Below are 19,372 nucleotides of genomic sequence, written 5' to 3' on the forward strand. Positions count from 1 at the left end.
CACAAATGATCTCACTGACTCATTGTTGATTTTTTCTGAATTGTTTTCCCAATAATTTGATAAATTAATGATTCATCCACTATAAGGTCATTTCCATTCCTGTGGTTTTGGGGTAGTCTGTGCCCCTGGTACTGTTGAAGCTAGCGGATCCTTCCAGATGAGGTCAGTGAGGGACACTTGGTATAGAGAAGAAGACACAGAGAACAAAGTCTGTGAGAGTGAGAAAGTTGGAGTTGTGGGAAGATTGGAACAGGGCTTCCAAAAATGTGCTCAATTCTGTTTTCTCTTAGTTAATATTTCTGGAATGTTTTAGATGAAATAGCATTATTAATTTCAAAATAACAGTCTCATCTCTCTTATTCTTGGTTTATTTTAGAGTCAAAGCCCAAAATTGAATTACCCTAAGGGAAACTTCCAAAATTTGCATCCCCTGTCTTCCATCCCCACCCTTGCCCACATTCAAAAAGGACAAGAAACATACTGAAGTGTGTCTAATCTTACGAGCTTGGTGGGTCTGTTTCCAAGCAGAAGTGTGGGGGATCAAGTTGGGTGATCTGAACCTTTAGAAAAAGGGGTGGTAACCAGTGAATTTTACATTTCACTAAGTGTGATGAAAACAAAATAAAACAGGTGCCTTTCAAATGAAGGCCTGAAATCTGCAAGGCTTTTTTTTCCACTCAGCTTAACTGGAATGGTTTTTTCCTGTGTCAGATTTGGTAGGGGGCTTAGAAATTGAGTTCTCTGTTCTGGGGGTATTGTCCCCGGCAATGAGGCAGGGGCCAAACAGCAATCAGGTTGGAAAGTTAAAGTTGACTGAAAGTGTCTTCTAAAACTATATTATTTCTGGTCTTCTTCCCTGCAAGTCAAATAAATCTTCAGAACTCTTCACATTTCAAACATAATATTTTTTCATGTCCACCAACTGATTTTTTGAAGCTCGTGAGTATCCTTGCTGCATGTGTGTGGCTTTTCTGTCTGTATGGTGTTTCCCAGCCATGTTATTAGTCATGCTTCCTGAGAACCCCGAGGGTGAACTCATATTGTTAACCTGGTTTGATCCTTAAGAAAACTGGCAGAGACTTATCAGAGGCCAGCTCTGTGAGCTCTTGGAATGGTGACATGTGGCAAATGGCTGAATCGTTCTGTACACTATGTTTTTAATGAGTTTTTAAAACATATCCTAGTTAAAAAAAGAAGACCCCACAGCTTAGCTATATTGCCACTTAGGATATCTGAGTCTCATATCTCATATAATATCTCATATAGCTCAGATTTTTTTTAGGTTTAGCTACTTCCTGATTTAGAGTTGATATAGACCATTTTGTGTGTGTGGATTAGGTAACATCCCTAGAAGATGATACACTTACATACAGGACCCTTTCCAGAGACAATGCTCCAGTTCCAACTAGGTGTAGAAGGAAAGCCCTAACTTTGCTTCCTTATCTGGAAAACTGGAAACTATTCTATTAGCTGGGGATTTTGACCTATCATTGACACCTAGTGTAAGAGGCTCACTGAATGTAACTAAGTTCCCCGAAGCTGGCTGGGAGCAGGACAGACGGGGGGATGGATGTATTATGGAAAGTCGGGAAAACCAGTGGCTTTCACCTCTGTTACCCTGAAGATGGACTGTTATTTTGACTTCTCTTGGGACTATTTGGCATTTAGCTCAGTGAAGGATGGTTTTAGAATCAGGGGTGACTGGGGAGAAAGTAAAGAGCTAGATTCTTTGGTGCTCAGTTTCGTAATTTTTCAGGCTTCTCGACGTGTGTACGCCAGGAGTCAGGACCACATTGAGACTGCTTGTATTGCCTTTAATGGGGCTCAGAACCGTCTAGAGAAAGCATCCACCAAAGTCGTGATTTGGGGAGGAGGAAGATTTGGCAACTAATTTTAAGGCTTCCACTTACACTGAACTTCTTTTCTATGAGTTAAAAAACTATCTACATTTGACAACATCATTCTTTCTGATCTAACAAGTCCCTCTCAGCTCATTAATGCTATATTTGTAGGAAACACAATGATAAACATTTTCTAATTTTGTTTTCAATCTGTAAAACACAGAGTACTGTAGAAATCAAATTATTGATGTGATTATGCAAGTACAAAGTTGGGGATTTTTTGATACCAGATACTGTTGTATTACAAGAACATTTATTAGGGGAAGTTGGGGAGGGAGCAGGTGTGATCCAAAAATGTGACAGCACATGAACTTTCTATCTCTGGATTTCTCTTTACACTAGGAGTGAATGGTTCATTCTAAGGAACTGGAATTTAGCTGTTTGTTTTTGCTTTGTTTGTAAAGCACAAGCTCTTTATTTCTGAGCATCAGAATGGGCACTTACCCCAATGAGACCTATAAGAAAAGTATGTTTATATTGGGAGATAACTCTGAAGAGTTTGATTTTCCAATGTTTCTTTTGAAGTTGGAATATGTATTAGAACATTGGGAAAAGAAATACAGGAAAGGGAGACAGCCAGGAAAGGGTGAGTTATGAAGGCAGCCACCAGTGTGGATGACTGGAGCTTAATTCTATGGGGGAAGCCCTGGGGAATGGTGTGGGGTCTTAAAATAATTCCTTTGAGGAGGTGAGGAAGCTTGAATACCTATACACCAGCTCCCATCATTGTTGGCTGAGTGTCAGTTCCTGGCACTGGTATTTCCATGGTTCTGGCAAGAGTCCCCTGGCACTGAGAGGTGAGGCAGGCCCTGGCCATTGGATGTCATCTGGAGGAACTGAATAGTGGGGCTCAAGGACTTTGAGTGGGACACTGACAGTGTCTGGTACAAGGGCAGTGACTCATAGATCATCAGAGGATTGTCTGACATGATTCTGATTTTGTAGATTAGGAAGCTGAAGTTCAGACAGTTTTAATGACTGGCCAGTGTCACAGAACCACTTTCAGCACAAGGGTCTCATGATTTAATAAATTGTGATGAATGAATGATCTGGCTATCATTAATTTGATTAACTAGAAATTTCAAAAAATTAACACTTAGGCAGAATGGCTCCAGTGCTCTTGGCCTCCACTTTCAACACCATTTCTTCTGATCCCTATGTGAAGCTCACCCATCATGCGTGGCATCCTTTCTGAGTTCCAATACTTGAAAGCCGTTTTCTTCCAGAAACTTAACTTTACTCCATATCCCTCAAAACTTGCTTAGGAAAAGGTCTTTTAAGTTTATTGCTACTAAGGTATGAAAGATTAAATTAATGTTACATTGAAATATTTGTTCTATTAAGAAAGTAAAATCTTTAGCTTCCATGATGAAGCTTTAGTATTTTCAGGTGAAGGAAAGTTCATTTTGAGTTCGGAGGGCCTAAGACTAATTTTAAGTATTCATACACATGAATTGTCACATACTTTAGGAAAATACTGCTGATCTTGTAATCATTGAAGTGCATTTTATCAAAGGAGATTGATCTACCCTGGAAACCAGGTTGGTCCTTAGAAGAGGGAACTGGGTGTTAAACAGCTATGAGTCATGATAATATAGTCATCACTAGAGCTGTACAGTTTGGAAATATCTAGTTGTGTTTTCCATCATACTGGGTCAAATACAAAGATAATGTCTGTTTTTAATTACAAACTAATGGAAGTAGCAACTCAGAGGATCATAAAATATTCAAATTGCAAATTAAAAAAAATTCAGTATTTGGTTTTTACTGTAATCTTTCCCAAACCATGTTTTGTTTTTGACTAAGATGAAATTGCATCTCATTATATTCAGTACTGATAGCTATCATTTTTTGAACTCCTATGCACCAGACAAAATGTCAGGGGATTTACATAATGTAATTCATTCAACTTTATAAGAATCTTGCATGATAGACATTTTTATCCTTGCTTTATGAACATAAATGAATTAAGTACTTAATTTATGTAGCAAATTCAATATTTGGCACATAATACACATTTAGTATTAGACATTAAGTAAATATTTCTGAATTCAGAATGAGTGAAGAAGACATGCCCAATGCCAGAAAGCCTCTGAGTAGCCCGTGTAGCCGGCCAGCAGCACTGCCGCCTTCGGGCTGGTTCAGCTATGAGTGGGGAACAGGTTTCCTGTAGTGGTTCCGAAGCCTGGGAAATTGGACTCACCTTGGCCGGAGGTTGCACTCCAGAGTTGGAGCCCTGCGGTCCAGTTGATGCTGTGTTGTAACTAACTCCTGAGAGCTGGGTTCGTCCTCTTCAGCAAGTCCGCTCTATTCAACATTATCAGCTTATAACTCTTGTCAAGGACTCTCTTCTTACCATGGAGGGTCATGTGTTACTCATTTGTCCATGTGCTCATCAAACGTTTGTTAAGAACCTACTATTTGTTGGGAAATTGGCTGGATTCTAGAGATAGGAAAAAGAAAAACCACTTTGTCAGATCAATATTGTGTCAGAGGCAGGCACAAGCAACCTAAAAAATGACTAAATGGACCTCTTAAATTGTTCCCAGGATCCCAAAGGAAAATGCTTTTGTGCAGAACATGTTAGTAGATCAGTAAACTACTGATTAAAGGATAACATACCATTCAGATGTTGGGTTTTAGACTTCTGTACCACTTAATGTAAAATACTTGAGAGCTAAGAGAGCAGGGGGAGAAGCATTTCCTTACACCAGGTCCCATTCACCCAGCGCTCACCCTGAGAAGAACTGCTGAGCTATTTCTCATCACCCATCTAAGAAGGATCTTGGATCAGACATACCCAGCACAAAACCTAAAAGGCAGGCAATGGGGTGCGACCACTTTGGGAGTCACGTTTTCTTTAGCGGCCATAATTCCCAGCGTGTGATTGTAACATGGCTTCGTTGCACATTCTTGATGGCTAGTGATAGGGAGCTATTGTTTTTGAAAGATCCAAGCATGCTCTGCAGCGTGGTGTCAAAATGAAAATACAGAATCAAAAAAGGCAGTTCTTAGAATCTGAATTCTTCCTGAAATCAAAGATCTCTTCTGTTAAAAAAATTTTACTTGTGATAGGTGAACATGTCCGGGTTTGTTCATAGACTTTTGGAGGAAGGCATTTCAGTGCTAAGTTTCAGTGCTAAAAGCTAGTTATGGTGTCAGGAAAGAGTTGAACCATCCTTTAGAATTTTTTTCTGGGATTTCAGATAAAATGTTTTTGCAAGGAACATTTTTTTCCCCCTTCAAGGCTCACGTTAAAATAAAGGTCAGGAAATTCAGTTGAGTAAACAAGTTAGCCACAACTTTCATCCAAAGGGACACGCATCACAGGTGTCGCTTGGTGCTGCTGGAGTTGGTTTAAGCACATTGGTCATGGTTATAAATAGCACACGAAGTCCAAACACTCACTCCAACTCCATCATCACTTACTCAGGTTGTCCCAGCAAATTCCTCTTGGACTATTTCTTTGCCAAGTTTAAAAAGTAATGGATTCTAAACTATAACAGAGAAAAATCAACTTCTCCATTTTTGAAAAAGGTAAAAAAAATATTCTCTTCCTTTCCCTAAAAAGGAAACTTTTCACATACAAATAAATTTGTAAGTAAGTGCATTTAGTTACTATAACAATGAAAGCAATAAACTAGTTTATCTCAGTAGATGAAATTTTTATAAATTAAAAAGTTATAAGTAAATGTCATATTTATTTTATGGTTTTAAATGCCATGGAAGATAAGAAGATAAGAAATAGCAAATTAATTTACCTATTATGCTTTTTAAGTAAACCTTTCTCTGAAGGAAAGTATACGTATAGAAATACACAGTTCATAAGTGTGCACTTTTTCACAAAGTGAATACACCCTTGCAACCAGCACTCAAATCAAGAACTAGATTTTCATTAGAGCATTATCCCAGGAGTTCTTCTCTTGTTCTCTGCTAGTCACCATCATTTCCTATTATTTAGGGTAATCATTACCCTTGGTTCTGACACCATAAACTAACTCAGTCATTTTTTTTTTGTACTTTGTGTAAGTGGAATTGTGCAGTATGTACTTTTTGTGTGTGTCTGGATAATGAATAGAACTGGCAGGAACATAACTGTACAAATCTTTTGATGAATACGTGCATGCATCTGTCTTAGGTATAAGCCAAACACTAGAGTTGGTGGGTCATAGATTGTGTATGTGTTCAGTTATATAGATAATGCCAAACTGTTTGCAAAGTGGTTCTGTGTGCTTTTTATGCATGCCTGTGCTAAACTATAATGCTTTTCCCTATCTCATTTGTCATGAGAGACTTTTAAATTGAAAAAAAAATCTGAAAAACTTCTGCTTCATATATTTAAAGATAATTTTGTTAATATAGTTATTTTGAGTGAAACTTTTTTGTGACCTAAATTGTAACTTGTGAAAACATATGTTCATAACGGTACTGACAACTCCACCTGAAGTCCAGGCTGGAAGTTCTGCAATGAAAGGTGAATCATCATGAGACAAGGCTGTAGTCCAGCTTAGAAATAGTGTGCATATTCTAATTTTACGTAACCAAGCTTTCTATATTGCAAACAGATACTAGGTTGCTTTCCAGGATAATCAGGTAAAAATGTGTTTCTAAGTCTTTTCCTCAAAATAGCTCAGACAGTTTTTAATCACCAACAACTGAGACCAACCCTGGTTAATTTAGCAAAAAGAAATTTGATAAAAAGATATTTAGAACCACTCAGTCTCTCAGAGGGTCAGAGAACCAGTCTTGGAGACATTTCAGTCATATAAGATGCCTTTGAACATGTTTTGGAACTGCCACAGGATATAAATCCACAGACTGCCCTGGGTAGCTGTCTTCAAGATGGCCCCTGTGAGTCTCCCATCCTGGTATTCATATTCTGTGCTGTCTCCTTTCACATGAAATTAGAGTTGCTCTGTGTGACCAATAGAGTTTGGCAGAGGTGACAGTGTGTGACTCATGAGACTAGATTATAGAGAACATTGAAGCTTCCCCTTGGTATCTGAGATTGTAAACTCAGGGGGAAACCAGCTGCCATCGTGTGTCAAGGAGCCCTGAAGAGAGGAACTGCATTCCCAGCCAACAGCCAGCACCAGCTTTCCAGCCACCTGAGTGAGCCAACATGGAAGCAGGCCCTCCCTCCCCACTCACACCTTCAGATGATTGCAGTCTTCCTAATATCTTGACTGCAAACCACTCTGAGCCGTGGCCACTCAGCGGTGCTGCTGAATTCCTGACCCACAGAAACTGAGAAAAAGAAATGTTTATAGTTGTTTGAAGCCATTACCTTTGGAGGGAGGCAGAGAATTTGTTACACAGCAACAGAGAGCCAATCATCAATCCTAGATACGGGGTACAACTGTTGGAACTGTTGCCACCACTGCCTTTGGGAACTAGATGCATCCGTAAGCAGCATCACCAAAATGGATTCTGCACGGTCTCCCTTTCTTCAGTTTATGGCTTCTGATTCAAAATCAGGGCTCTTTGCATTTGACAGACACTGCCTGGAATGATGTGCCCATATTTCAGTTGCAAAGAAGGCTTGGAAATGCAAGTAGCTGCCCACTGACCATTTCAACTTCTAGTATAGAAGGTGAGTTCTGCCTCAGAAGAAAGTTCCCCAAACCTAGGAAGATAGTTTTGACACCGGGCAGCCAAGAGGAAGCCAAGTGTCTGCTGTGTCATGACTCCTCCAAGTGTGCTGTTCTGTGAATTTTCTGTACTTGGCCTGTGATAGACAAACACAGAAAGTGAGAATGAGCTTTCAGAAACTTTTATAGCCATTTGAGATGGCCACAATATTTTTACTGTGTTTGACAACAATGTTGACCCACAACAAGTTGAAAATAAAACACAGAACTGGTTCTTCCTAAAACCACAGATAGTTTGAGAAGCACTGTCCTGCACCATATCTATCACAGTAGGACTCTTATTTGAAACTACTGTGCCTCTCAACTCTGCCTTGAGAGCCTCAGGAAGACATTGTTTTCTCATGTGACTGATGTCGCCGAGGGACAGTTTTCCCTGCATCCCTTTAGCTACTCAGAGATCCTGACATCCTTCATACCTCAACTCCTTGCATTAAAAATCAAATTGTTTTGGCCCAGGGACATGATGGGAATAAGAGGAGTAATTCTGTAATCCTCACAACAAATCTATGAGATAAGTATTAGCGTGGCACCTGCTTTACCAATGAGATCAATGAGGCACAGAGAAGATAAGTAACTTGCCTGGTCACGCAGCTCCCCACTGGGCAGAACCAGCCTTTGAATTCAGCCAACCAGCTCTACCTAGAGATCGCACTCTTGGCCACTCTACCACATAGCCAGCCTCTCTAGAGGACGAGGAAAAAGACTGATATGATCCAAAATATTAAATCAAAGGGTTTCTTCGATATGGAGTTTGTTTCCTCTTTGAGTAAAGACCTTTGTGGAGATCTCTAAGAAAGAACTTTTAGGAAAATGCTATTTTTTCTTAGTTGTTAATCTACTGTATATTTCAAGAGCTCTGGTGCCTGCCTTCTACAACATTATAAAGCCTTTGAAACATAATAAGTAATCACATTCCAGGGTTATGCTTTTAAGACAAATACCTTTATGTTTTAGGTCATTTGTGAATATGGCTTTAAAAAAATATATTGGAGTCTCTCAAGACTGAGATATACAAATCTTTCAGAATTTTAACTTCCAAGGGATGAAATGTTAGGTGGATTTCAGCATTACACACCAATCTTATAAAATGTATATGTATTATTTATATATATATATACATATATATATATATATAAAATTTTATCCCTTAAGAACTGTGGTCCATTTAGCAGACCATAAAGCTAATTTCCAGAGGTCAAAGAACCAACTCACAGTTATGAAGCAGCTGTCCATGACCTCAGAACAAGTCAAGGCAAGCCTGGACTCCAAGTTGAAGGCTTTTGTACACCTTGTAACAGTCCACATCCATCTCTTACTGACAGAGTCCTAACTGGATTTCAAACCCTGTAAATTCCCAGCACACCTCTAAGAAGTTGAGGATGGCTAAAAGTCATTTCACAGTAGGATTGATTTGCAGCCAGAATCAACCAGCCTTTGGCCTCATTTTTGTGTAGCTTGGATGATCCTATCATCAGATCTGCCTCTCTATATAAAATGTTTCCTGTTTGAATTTCCTTTTTCAAATGAATGGATTTATTATCCTAGAGAAAGACTTGGCCTCGCTGTTCTCAGAAGGGCAGGAGGAATGAAAGGTTATAGATCAAATGCATTTCATGTGGCCCTGTCAGCTGAGAATTGGTTTATGTGTATCATTTTATGGAAGGCAGAGGAACAGAGACACACACATTGGATATATTGACCTAGGTGTAACACCACTGGCTAGGTCCAAGAAAACAGATATGTATATGGAGAGAGAAAGAGAGGGCCAGAAGGGATAGAGAAGGAAAGAGAGTGAGGGAGGTGGGAGAGGAGAAAGAGAGAGAGATCACATGGTCCATTCTTATCTCACTTGGAATGTGTGGACCAAAATGGAATTCCATGCCAGTAAGTGGAGTGGAAGAGGGAGGGATCAGTGTTGGATGAAAAAGACTGAGAAGCCTTCATGGAAAAGCTGAAATCTTAGGCAGGATTTGGATAAAAACATGGCCCATCACTTACTGAATACCTGCTTTATTAAACATGATCTTAAAAAATCTTTAGCAGCCGTTTGAGGTAGGTACTACTGTACTTTACTTTCTGTTTCACAGTTCAGAAGTAAGTTGCCCATATCACATAGTTAAGAGGTAACTGGAGTTCAAACCAGACTCTAAAGCTTGTGCTCTTAACTCCATACTTCTCTTTGCTGCCTCAGACCAGGCAGAGGAAAGGTACCGAGTCCAGGGATGGAGAGGGAGACAGCAATCTGAATGAAGGTTGGGAGGTGAATGAAATCATATTCTGGGGTCAGTGCAACTGGCCTGACCAGTAGATGACTTAAGTGGATGGTTTTGAGGGAGAAATTGTGGTTGATAAAACTGGAGAATTGATAAAGTTGAAAAATGTTATAGGAACTAAAGATTACTACATAAATGGATTCTTAACATGGAAATAATATTATGGAAAATATGATTTTCTTAGGAGGGTGAACTCAGCAGTCAGTCCTGTGTAGATGAACTGACAGGGGAAGGATGGGAGGCTGGGAAGTCACTGAGAAGATCTGCACAAGTGACAGAAACAAGGCAATGAGACATGGACTAGTGTAGCAGTTCTTGGATTTTTGGTCTTAGGATCATTGATAAAAATGATGGAGGACTGCAGAGTGCTTTTGTTTACATGGGTTTTTATCTATTGTTTGTCAAATTTGAAATTAAAAGAAAATTTTAAATATGTATTAAATTATTTAAAATAATAATAAACCCATTATATATTAACAAAAGCATTTTCATGAAAAAGTATTTTTAAAACAAAATACTGAGAAAATGATTTTGTTTTACACTCCTGCAAGTTCCTTTACTGTCTAGCTTAATAGGATCTGTCTGGATTGTCATATATTCAGTTGCCATACAGTTTGTTGTAATGTCACAAGACATGTGGTCTCCAGAAAAATCCACTGTACACTTGTGAGAGAAAGTGAAAAAGGCAAATAGCACCTAAAAATTATCATGAAAATTGTTTGAACCCATGACACACTGAAAGACTTTTGGGGACTCCCATGGGTCCCTGAATGACAGTTTGAGAACCACTGGGCTGGAATGTGTCCAAGGAGATGAGAAACATGGACTGACCCAGAGAAACAAAACAGCAGCATCTGGAGACTGATCGGGCTTAGGGGGAACTGCCAAGGGAAGAGTCCTGTGTGATCCACACATCAGACCTGGGTGACCTGCAGCAGTTGTGACGCTGCTTGCAGGATGGGGAAACCCGCAGGGGAAGGCAGTCTGGTGGGGAAGTTGGTCATTTCTGGTTTTGGTGATTTGAATGTGAAGTAACAGAAAGACATTCAAGTACACGTGAAGTTAGGTCACAGAAGGTGATAGGACCTTTTGTTACTAATGAAAGTAACTTTTTCAACAGTGAGTTTTAAAATGAAATTTAAAAATTTAATTTGAAAATGAAATGGAAGCAGGTATTATGCTTTCTGTTTAATTCATCACAATGCATTTATTTATTTATTTATTTAGGGTGGAACATTAGAGGAATTCAACTGTACTTGAAAGATTTTATTTCTTAAGATGAGGAATGTGTATATGGGCATTTATTTTATTATTCTTCATGCAGGTTTATATGTCTAGAATAATTTATAATAAATCAAAAAATTTAAAGTTCACATCACAGACTAATTCACACATCTCTCTGTCATATACACGCGCACACACAATATTTATATTTCTTAGATTAGATGCCATTTTATTTCCAGATGCTAGTGCTAAGGATGACCATTTAGAAAAAGAAATAAGGGAAGGGAGAGAGGGAGAGAGAGAGAAAGAGGTGGGGGGGGGAGAGAGAGGGAGAGAGGGAGAAAGGGAGAAAGAGAAAGGAAAGAAAGGAAGAAAGGGAGGGAAGGGAGGGAGGAAGGGAGGCAGAGAAAGAAAGGAAAGAAGGAAGGAAGAAAAGAAAGAAGAAAGAAAGGCAGAAGAGAGGGTGAGGGGGCAAGGGCGTGGGGAGGAAAGAAAGTATGTAAACTAAATTCAAAATCTTGCACCTTCTCTTTAGAGATTGAAATGCAGTCTGTATGGAAACGACTTATCTGCCACACTGACAAAGTACAGGACAAGTGTAAGCTGAATAGGAAGGTGCCAGTATTCACAGGATAGCAGAGACCTGTATGTTAGTTACTATGTGCATTGAGCAATGAATGATTTAGTCAGACCCAAAGTTCCTAGAGGAGTTTACAGCATTTTGTGGGAAAGATGAATGGGAAACAGAATTTCTACTTATGTGATAAGTTTCCTGTGGAATCAGAGGCATCAGAAGAACAAAGTACTTACAGGGTGCACCAGAGGAAGCAACGGCATGTCCCTGCTCTGGGAGTGGAGGAGATCTGAGTGTGAGCTCTGACTCAGGCACTACTAGCTTTGAGCCATTGGGGACGTTACTTAATTGCATGAGCTTTAGTTTTAAAATATTTTTACAGATTAAAAATATAGTAATAGTAGCTGCTTCCCAGGATTGCAGCCAGGGTTAATGCAGGGTAGACCTCAGTGAATGGAGGCCCCTCTTACCATGTATCACAGACCATTAAACCTCCATCTGCCGTCCACCCCTGCACTCCCCCCAACCCCCCCCCACAATGGCCGCCCACATGAACGCTCATATTCTAACTACTTTGATTACAGTCTCCACCACAGAGTCATGCAATTGTCCTCCTCCTTAAGCCTTCAAGAGCCGGGGCCCTGGTTTCTATCAGCCTTTGCCCAATCTGGAGTATTTCCGGGGCATACCTTATGCCTTCCTTTCTGTGAATTTCACAGGCTTTTCATTTTCTGATCCTTCTTTAGCTCTGAAACTATTGCATATTCACCATATTACATACCTTTCCAAAGTGTGTCTTATAGCCATTGTAACCAACTAATAAATGAAGTGGGCAAGAATATATAAGTTTAATTTTTATGCAAGAAATTAACATGCTAATAAAAACTCATAAAATTCTTTTAAAAAGCATGTTTGTGGTGGGGGTGCTGTGAGAGGTGATGATCATTAGACTATCTTAGATCATTAACAAGTAGATTTACAGGTAGAAGAAGACAGTCATTTACCTTCAGTGTCTATTACAGTGTTTAGTGAATATACTCCCACCTGAGGCTCTGAACTAGAAGTAAGCCAGGTGCCTTCTTAGATCAATGAATGAATGAATGAATGGGGCAAGTGAAAAGATGTATGCAAAGACTGCTTAGCCAAAAATAATGTGCGTACGCTAAAGTGATGAATTTCACTGTGTAGGCAATTTAGCTAACAATGAAGCTTAACTTTCTTGACAAACAGGAATTTCATTTTTGGTTCTTTTTTTTAATCCAAGGATATCATTCATGTAAGGTAGGGACAAAAGTTACCTTAATGCCAAGTAGAACGTCTATCTACTAATAATTGTTTCATAAACATATGTGTTCTATAAACTGTCATAACCCTTATTCTTTTGTACTCATTTCATGACCTTTGCAAACAAATGGAAGACTCACATTTGCTCAGTTCCCCTTAGTACTTAATTACTAGAAATTTAAGGACGTAGCAGGGATGACAGCTGTTCTGAGTTTCAGTTATTTTTCTGCTTGTCTTCCAGGCTAATAACTTGGAGGTCTGGGCTGAATGCATTCCATTTTTAGCAATGGGAAGCATCTAGAGAATCTTGTTTCCCACATAACTGAGTGGAACAGAAGTGGGTCACCCACAAGTTTCAGAAATCCTCTTAGAGGAGCTCAGGAGCTAAGTGGAACATTTCCACTCTTGGGAACAATTGGTTTTAATCAGAAGATTCAGCAATGAAAGCAGAAAGCTGGGCTGAAACAGAAGGGGTGGTAGAGAAGACTTCCTGAATAGTAACAATGCCTGTGCAAAATAATGCTTGACATTCTTTTGGTGAATTTGAGCATTATTGCTGTGGTTTACACCAAGATATTGAATCATATGTCTCACATAGAATCATAGACTTAAGACCTAAATTGAATTGAAGGTGCTACTTGGATCAACTTCTTTTACAGCCCAGGAGACTGGGATCCAGAGAGCTGAAAGGACTTATCCAAAGTCCTATGGCTCGTCCGGGGCAGAGCTGGGAACAGAACACATTTCCTCTTCCCAGTCAGAGCACTTCCCTCCCCACCACATCTGCTTCCTCTCCTCCTTTTCACTTTTGTCCCTCAGGTCAGAGCTCTAGTGCTCTGATGGGTGTTCTCAGCACAATCTCCAGATGGCAATTTTCGACACTTCTGTGTCTGGGTACCTTCTTGTCTCCCAACTTAAAAAAAAAAAGTTTTTGTGAAGTTATTCAGTTTTGTGGTAGAGTCAAGCAATGATGTTTGAAAATTTATTGCATTTGGATAATATCTAGATGGCAGCTGATAATATATAGCTCTGTGCTATCGAGGTAGGTGTGTTTAGAGAATCATACAGCTGGAAGGAGTTCTTTGGCTCATGTGATCTAAGCCCCTACTTTACAGATTAGGAAACAAAAGCCTGGAAAATTTAGTGGCCATCAGTTTAAAATACATGGAATGTTCTAATGTCATGGAATGTTCTCTCAAAGCAACATTTGTGTGTTTAAACTTTGATTCTATAAAAGATTTAACAAAAATGGTCATTTTTTTCTTACATTCTAACTAAAGCTCTTTGTATTTATTAAATATTAACGTACATTATTATATTATTTTTTTGTTTTATTCACTTGGAGGAATTCTAATAGGAATGCATTAAATCATCAACCATTGAAAATTATTATAATACTGGGGTCTGAATAACTTAATGTAACTTGAGCAGCAGTAGGCTACTTTGGTCATCAACATTACCATTTTGATTAGATTGACAGTGTACTTGTCACACATGTATCTGGTTATCATTGCTTATGCTGTTGTCATCTCAGCATCCTACAACTTCACCTGTGAAATCCTCCCCACTGCCCATCCTTCAAAGCTCAGGGCAATGCCTCTCCCCCATGAAGCTTTCAACAGTTGCTCCAAACCTAGAGCATCTCTTCCTCTTTTGCATCCCAAATTCTTCTCTTCTGTCACGTATTACACTAGCCTGTGTTTTACTAGTAAATTAAATGGTGCTGTTACTCCTATTCTGGATTTTAAACTCCACAAGGGAAGAGATTAGGTTAATAGTTTTGGATTCCCTGCAATATCTTGTATTTTAGAGATGCACAGTATTTGTTAAATGAGTAAATGAGTGAATAATAAATATGAAAGCACTTGGCCAAACACAAAGCATTAAACTTTAGAATATTGATGGTGAACAGCACAAAGTGGGGAAGTCCTAAGTTTTTAAAGTTGAGACTCACTTGAGAATTTATTGAGAAGCTGAGTGTCCAGAACAGATATCATAAAGAATGTCTTCAGTTCCTCTCTGGGATGTCTTTATTCACAGACTAATCTGAGAAATAACAGTTGGTGAAATACCATACGACATTGCAAGTTATAAGGGTGGAGTTTCCATAATATTCAGTTCCCTGCGATTGGAAAACCACATGTTGCCCTTTCAAGAACTGTTTTAGCCGTATCAGGTGCGTGAACAGACTCCAGGCACCATCTGCTCCACCGCTGCCAATTAAGTTTGCTGTGTTCTCCCTGCCAGGCTGACTGTTCCATTAAAACAAGGGGCTTTTCCAGGAAAAAAAGATCTTGGGATTTTCTTTGGTCATTAGATAGCTCTACATCAGATAGGAGCATAAAAATTTTCTTTGTGTGGGGAAAGAGGAGAGCTTTCCTGAAGTGGGGCTCATATTACAAAAATGGGGGGAAAGGGATTTAAGCGCTTATTTCAGTTCCTTTTCCAAACATGGAAAGTTAAATAGTAGTTCAGCTTCAATCCTTTCAGAGGAAGATCTCATTGCAAATGTAAACTCCACTGCTCGCTCACAGTGTTTCATATATTGCAAATAACCCAGACTTGAGATTCAAGCGGCCACATGCAAATCCTAGGTGAAAGTCTGGAAGTGTCAGTGAGCTCAAAAGCAAAAGAATTCTCTCTACACACTTAGGTTCTGATTTAACTGTATTTTTTTTAACTGCCTATATTATGAACCTCCATGTTTTATCCTTTTAAATGTAAAACATGAGAAAACTAATACCACCCCATTATAAGTTGGCCACAGAGTAAATCATTGGCAGAAATGAAACATGGCCTTTGAATTTTAAACTCGCTCAAGTCCATGAGGCCAGATTGCCTCGTACTTGGCTTTGCTGTTGCTGCTGCGTGGTGAGGATGGATTAAGCATACCTGACTATTGTCTCTAAGGATAAAAGCTCCATAGAACATACTTCTTGAAACAATTAACTGAGACGGAAAACTTCATCTGTATTTCCTTCTCTGCAAGTTACTTGATTCTGTGAGCCTCATTGTTCCCAGTTTGCAAAATGAGAATAATCACTCGCCCTGCACCTCTCTTATATTCATTACAAAAATCAAGAGAGCCTCAAAAATTGTGAAGTCCTGCGTGCATTTGAGGTATTGTTGTAACTGTAGAGTGCTACATGTATTCATCTTGTGAACCTTTGACTTTCTTTAGTGAAACACTGAAACACACTGAATATCTGGTACCTCCCCAGAGCAGGCCTACTATTCTGTAATTGCTTACCTAGAAAAGGGAAAAGGCCTGCTATCCAGGAGGTGTGGAGGGAACAGACAATTTTGTTAATTAGCATATAAACACATGTAGGGAGTTATCTGTCACTTGAGGAAGTGCTTTCCTTCTTATTCCTTCTCTTCCTTCTTCTTTCCCACACACACATGCACGCATGCATGCACGCACGTACACCAATATAGACTCACTGATTATTTCTTGTTGTTCAAGTCAGTAATAGCCCATTACTTTTATTATTCATTTTGATGCTCAAATTGTCACAGTTTGACCATGGGGAGCCCCTTAAGTTGTCTCCTATGGCCTGCTACATGTCCCATCATTTTTTGAGCACTTCCTTACTTATTTTTTGCACAAGATGTGCTAGGCTCACCTTGTACTTTCCTTTCCCCAGCCCTAGAATCAACATTTTCCCAAGAAGTTCTGGTTCCTTTTGGTAGAGAATGGGATTTAGAAACCAAGATCTTTGTGTTGGATGTGCCCATTGCTCCTAGAGTGTCATTGTTTTTAGGTCCTCACAGAGAACAGAGGAAAATAAGGAAAAAGATGTAGCCGGTCTGAAATGTGTGTTTGTAGGTGACATAATAAGTCTTCCAGGTAGAAGAAATCATGGGCATATGTATGTGTTTTCTTATTTTCTTGTTTTTAATTTCTCTGATTACTAATAATGCTAAACCCTTTTTGCCATATTTATTTGTCATTTATTTTTATTCTTTTGTGAAAATAAGTGTGTACTTTTTTCTTTTTCCTAGTTCACTATTGGGTTATTTGCCACTTCTTTTATGTATTTGAACCTTTTCTTTTTTTAAACTTTGCCCTTTAAAAACTTTACAAGTATATATATGTATTTGAAATATATATGTATATTTGAAAACAGGAACTGAAACAGATATGAATATTCATATTGCAGCATTACTAATGCAGCATAATGCAGCATCCTTGCTACATGACTAGTGATAGACAAAAAGTGGAAGCAATTCAAGTGTCCGTCAACAGATGAATTGATAAAATGTAATGCTGTTGACCCTTGGAAAACAAAGGTTTGAACTGTGAGGGTCCACATATTAGTGGATTTTTTTCAGTAGTAAACACAGCAGTGTACTACATGATCTGAGGTTGGTTGAATCCACAGGTGTGGAACCATGGATATGGAGGAGCTGGATACATGAGGAAGGTTATGAGTTACAAGTTATGTAAGTTGACCGACTATAAGTTATAGGTGGATTTTTAAGGCATGGATGGTGGGTGCCCCCAACTCCTGTGTTGTTCAAGGGTCAACTGTATATGCATACAGTGAAATATTATTCAGCTATAAAAAGGGATGAAGTTTTGATACATGCTACAACATGGATGAATCTCAGAAACGTTGTACTAAGTGAAATAAGCCATACACAAAAATTGAATGATTCCACTTATATGGATTATCTAGAATAAGAAAATTCATAGATTAGAGGTCATCAGGGGAAGGGAGAATGAGGGGGTTATTGCTTAATGGTTAGAGTTTCTCTTTGTAGTGATGGAAAAGTTTTAGAACTAGAGAGTGGTGATGGTTACATAGCATGGTGAATATAGTTAATGCTACTGAATTGCACACTTAAAATGGTTAAAATAATAAATTTTATGTTTCATATAAGTGAAGTAAGCCAGAAAGAGAAAGAAAAATACCATATGATCTCGCTTATATGTGGAATAAAAAAAACAAGACACAAATGAAGTTATTTACAAAAGAGAAACAGACTCACAGGCATAGAGAACAGACTTATGGTTACCAGGGAGTAAAAGGGGTGGGAAGGAATAAATTGGAAGTTCAAAGTTTACACCTCTTGGGGAGTGATGGAAATCTTAGGTATCTTGATTGTGGTGATGGTTTCATAGGTGTTTACATCTATCAGAATTCATCCAATTGTACATCTGAAATATGTGTAGTTTACCATAGAGAAATTATACTACAATAAAGTTGTTTAAAAATAAAAATTAAATAAAATAAATATTTCTTCTGCCTTATTCCCTCTTTTCCTTCTGGAGTTCCACTTACAGTATATTAGACCATTTGGCCTTCTTTCGGAGCCCTCTTGGAAGCCCTCTTATGCTTTGTTTTTCACTATTTTTTGTGTGTTTCCATTTGGGTAATTTCTGTTGCTTTGTCTTCAAGATCACTGAATTTTACTTCAGCTGTGCAAGTCTAGTAGTGAGCCCCTCAAAGACAATCTTTATATCTGGTACCATTTCCGTTTGGTTCTGTCTTTTAGTTCCCCTCTATCTGCTGAAATCGCCCTTTTCTTTATGGATGTTGCTTATCCTTTTGTCAAGAACTTTTAACATATTAATTAGAGTTATTTTTAACTTCTTCTCTTGAAGTAATTTTAGACTTAGGGAAAAGTTTCAAAGATAGTAAAGCGTTCCTGTAGATGCTTCACTCAGCTTCTCCTAATGTTAACATCTTACCTAACCACGGTATGGTTACCAAAACTAAGAAATTAACGTTGGCGCAGTACTGTTAACCTAAGGACAGATTTTACTCAGATTTCACCAGTTATTCCACTAGTGTTCTTACTCTTTCTCAGGATCCCAAACAGGGCCCACAATGCATTTAGTTGTCATGTTTCTTTAATCTTCTCCGACCTAGGACAGTTTCTCAATCTTTCCTCTATTTGTATCCTCCTTAACACACAGGAGTGTCAAAAGTAGTGTCAACAGTACTGCTCAGGTTTTTTTGTAGAATGTCCCTCAGTTTGTTTTCTGTGGTGTTTTTCTCATGAGTAGATTAAGGTTATTTATTTTGGGGAAATGCATCACAGAGATGATGGGCTTTTCTCAGGGCATTATATCGGGGGCTCATAATATCAATATATCTTATTAAAGATGGCGTTAATTTTGGTGACTTGGGTTAGGTGGTGGCTGTCAGCGTACTCCAATGTAAAATTATTATTTCCCTATTTATAATTAATAAATATTTGGGGGGAGATACCTTGAGGCTGTGCAGATACCCTGTTTCTCTTTAAACTTTTGTCCACTGATTTTAACATTCGCTGATAAAATTTGCCTGTAGCAATTGCTGCTGTTGTGTTCTGATGGCCATTCTATTTCCTTCATTCTGTCTACATTTAATGATTGGAATTATTCTGCAAGTATGAATTACTCCTCCTCCTTCATTTATGTATTTGTTTGCTGTGTTTATATCAGTATGGACCCCCGGTAACCACCAATCTGTT

The sequence above is a fragment of the Camelus bactrianus genome, chromosome 29 (genome assembly GCF_048773025.1).
Source record: "Camelus bactrianus isolate YW-2024 breed Bactrian camel chromosome 29, ASM4877302v1, whole genome shotgun sequence".
NCBI lineage: Eukaryota > Metazoa > Chordata > Mammalia > Artiodactyla > Camelidae > Camelus > Camelus bactrianus.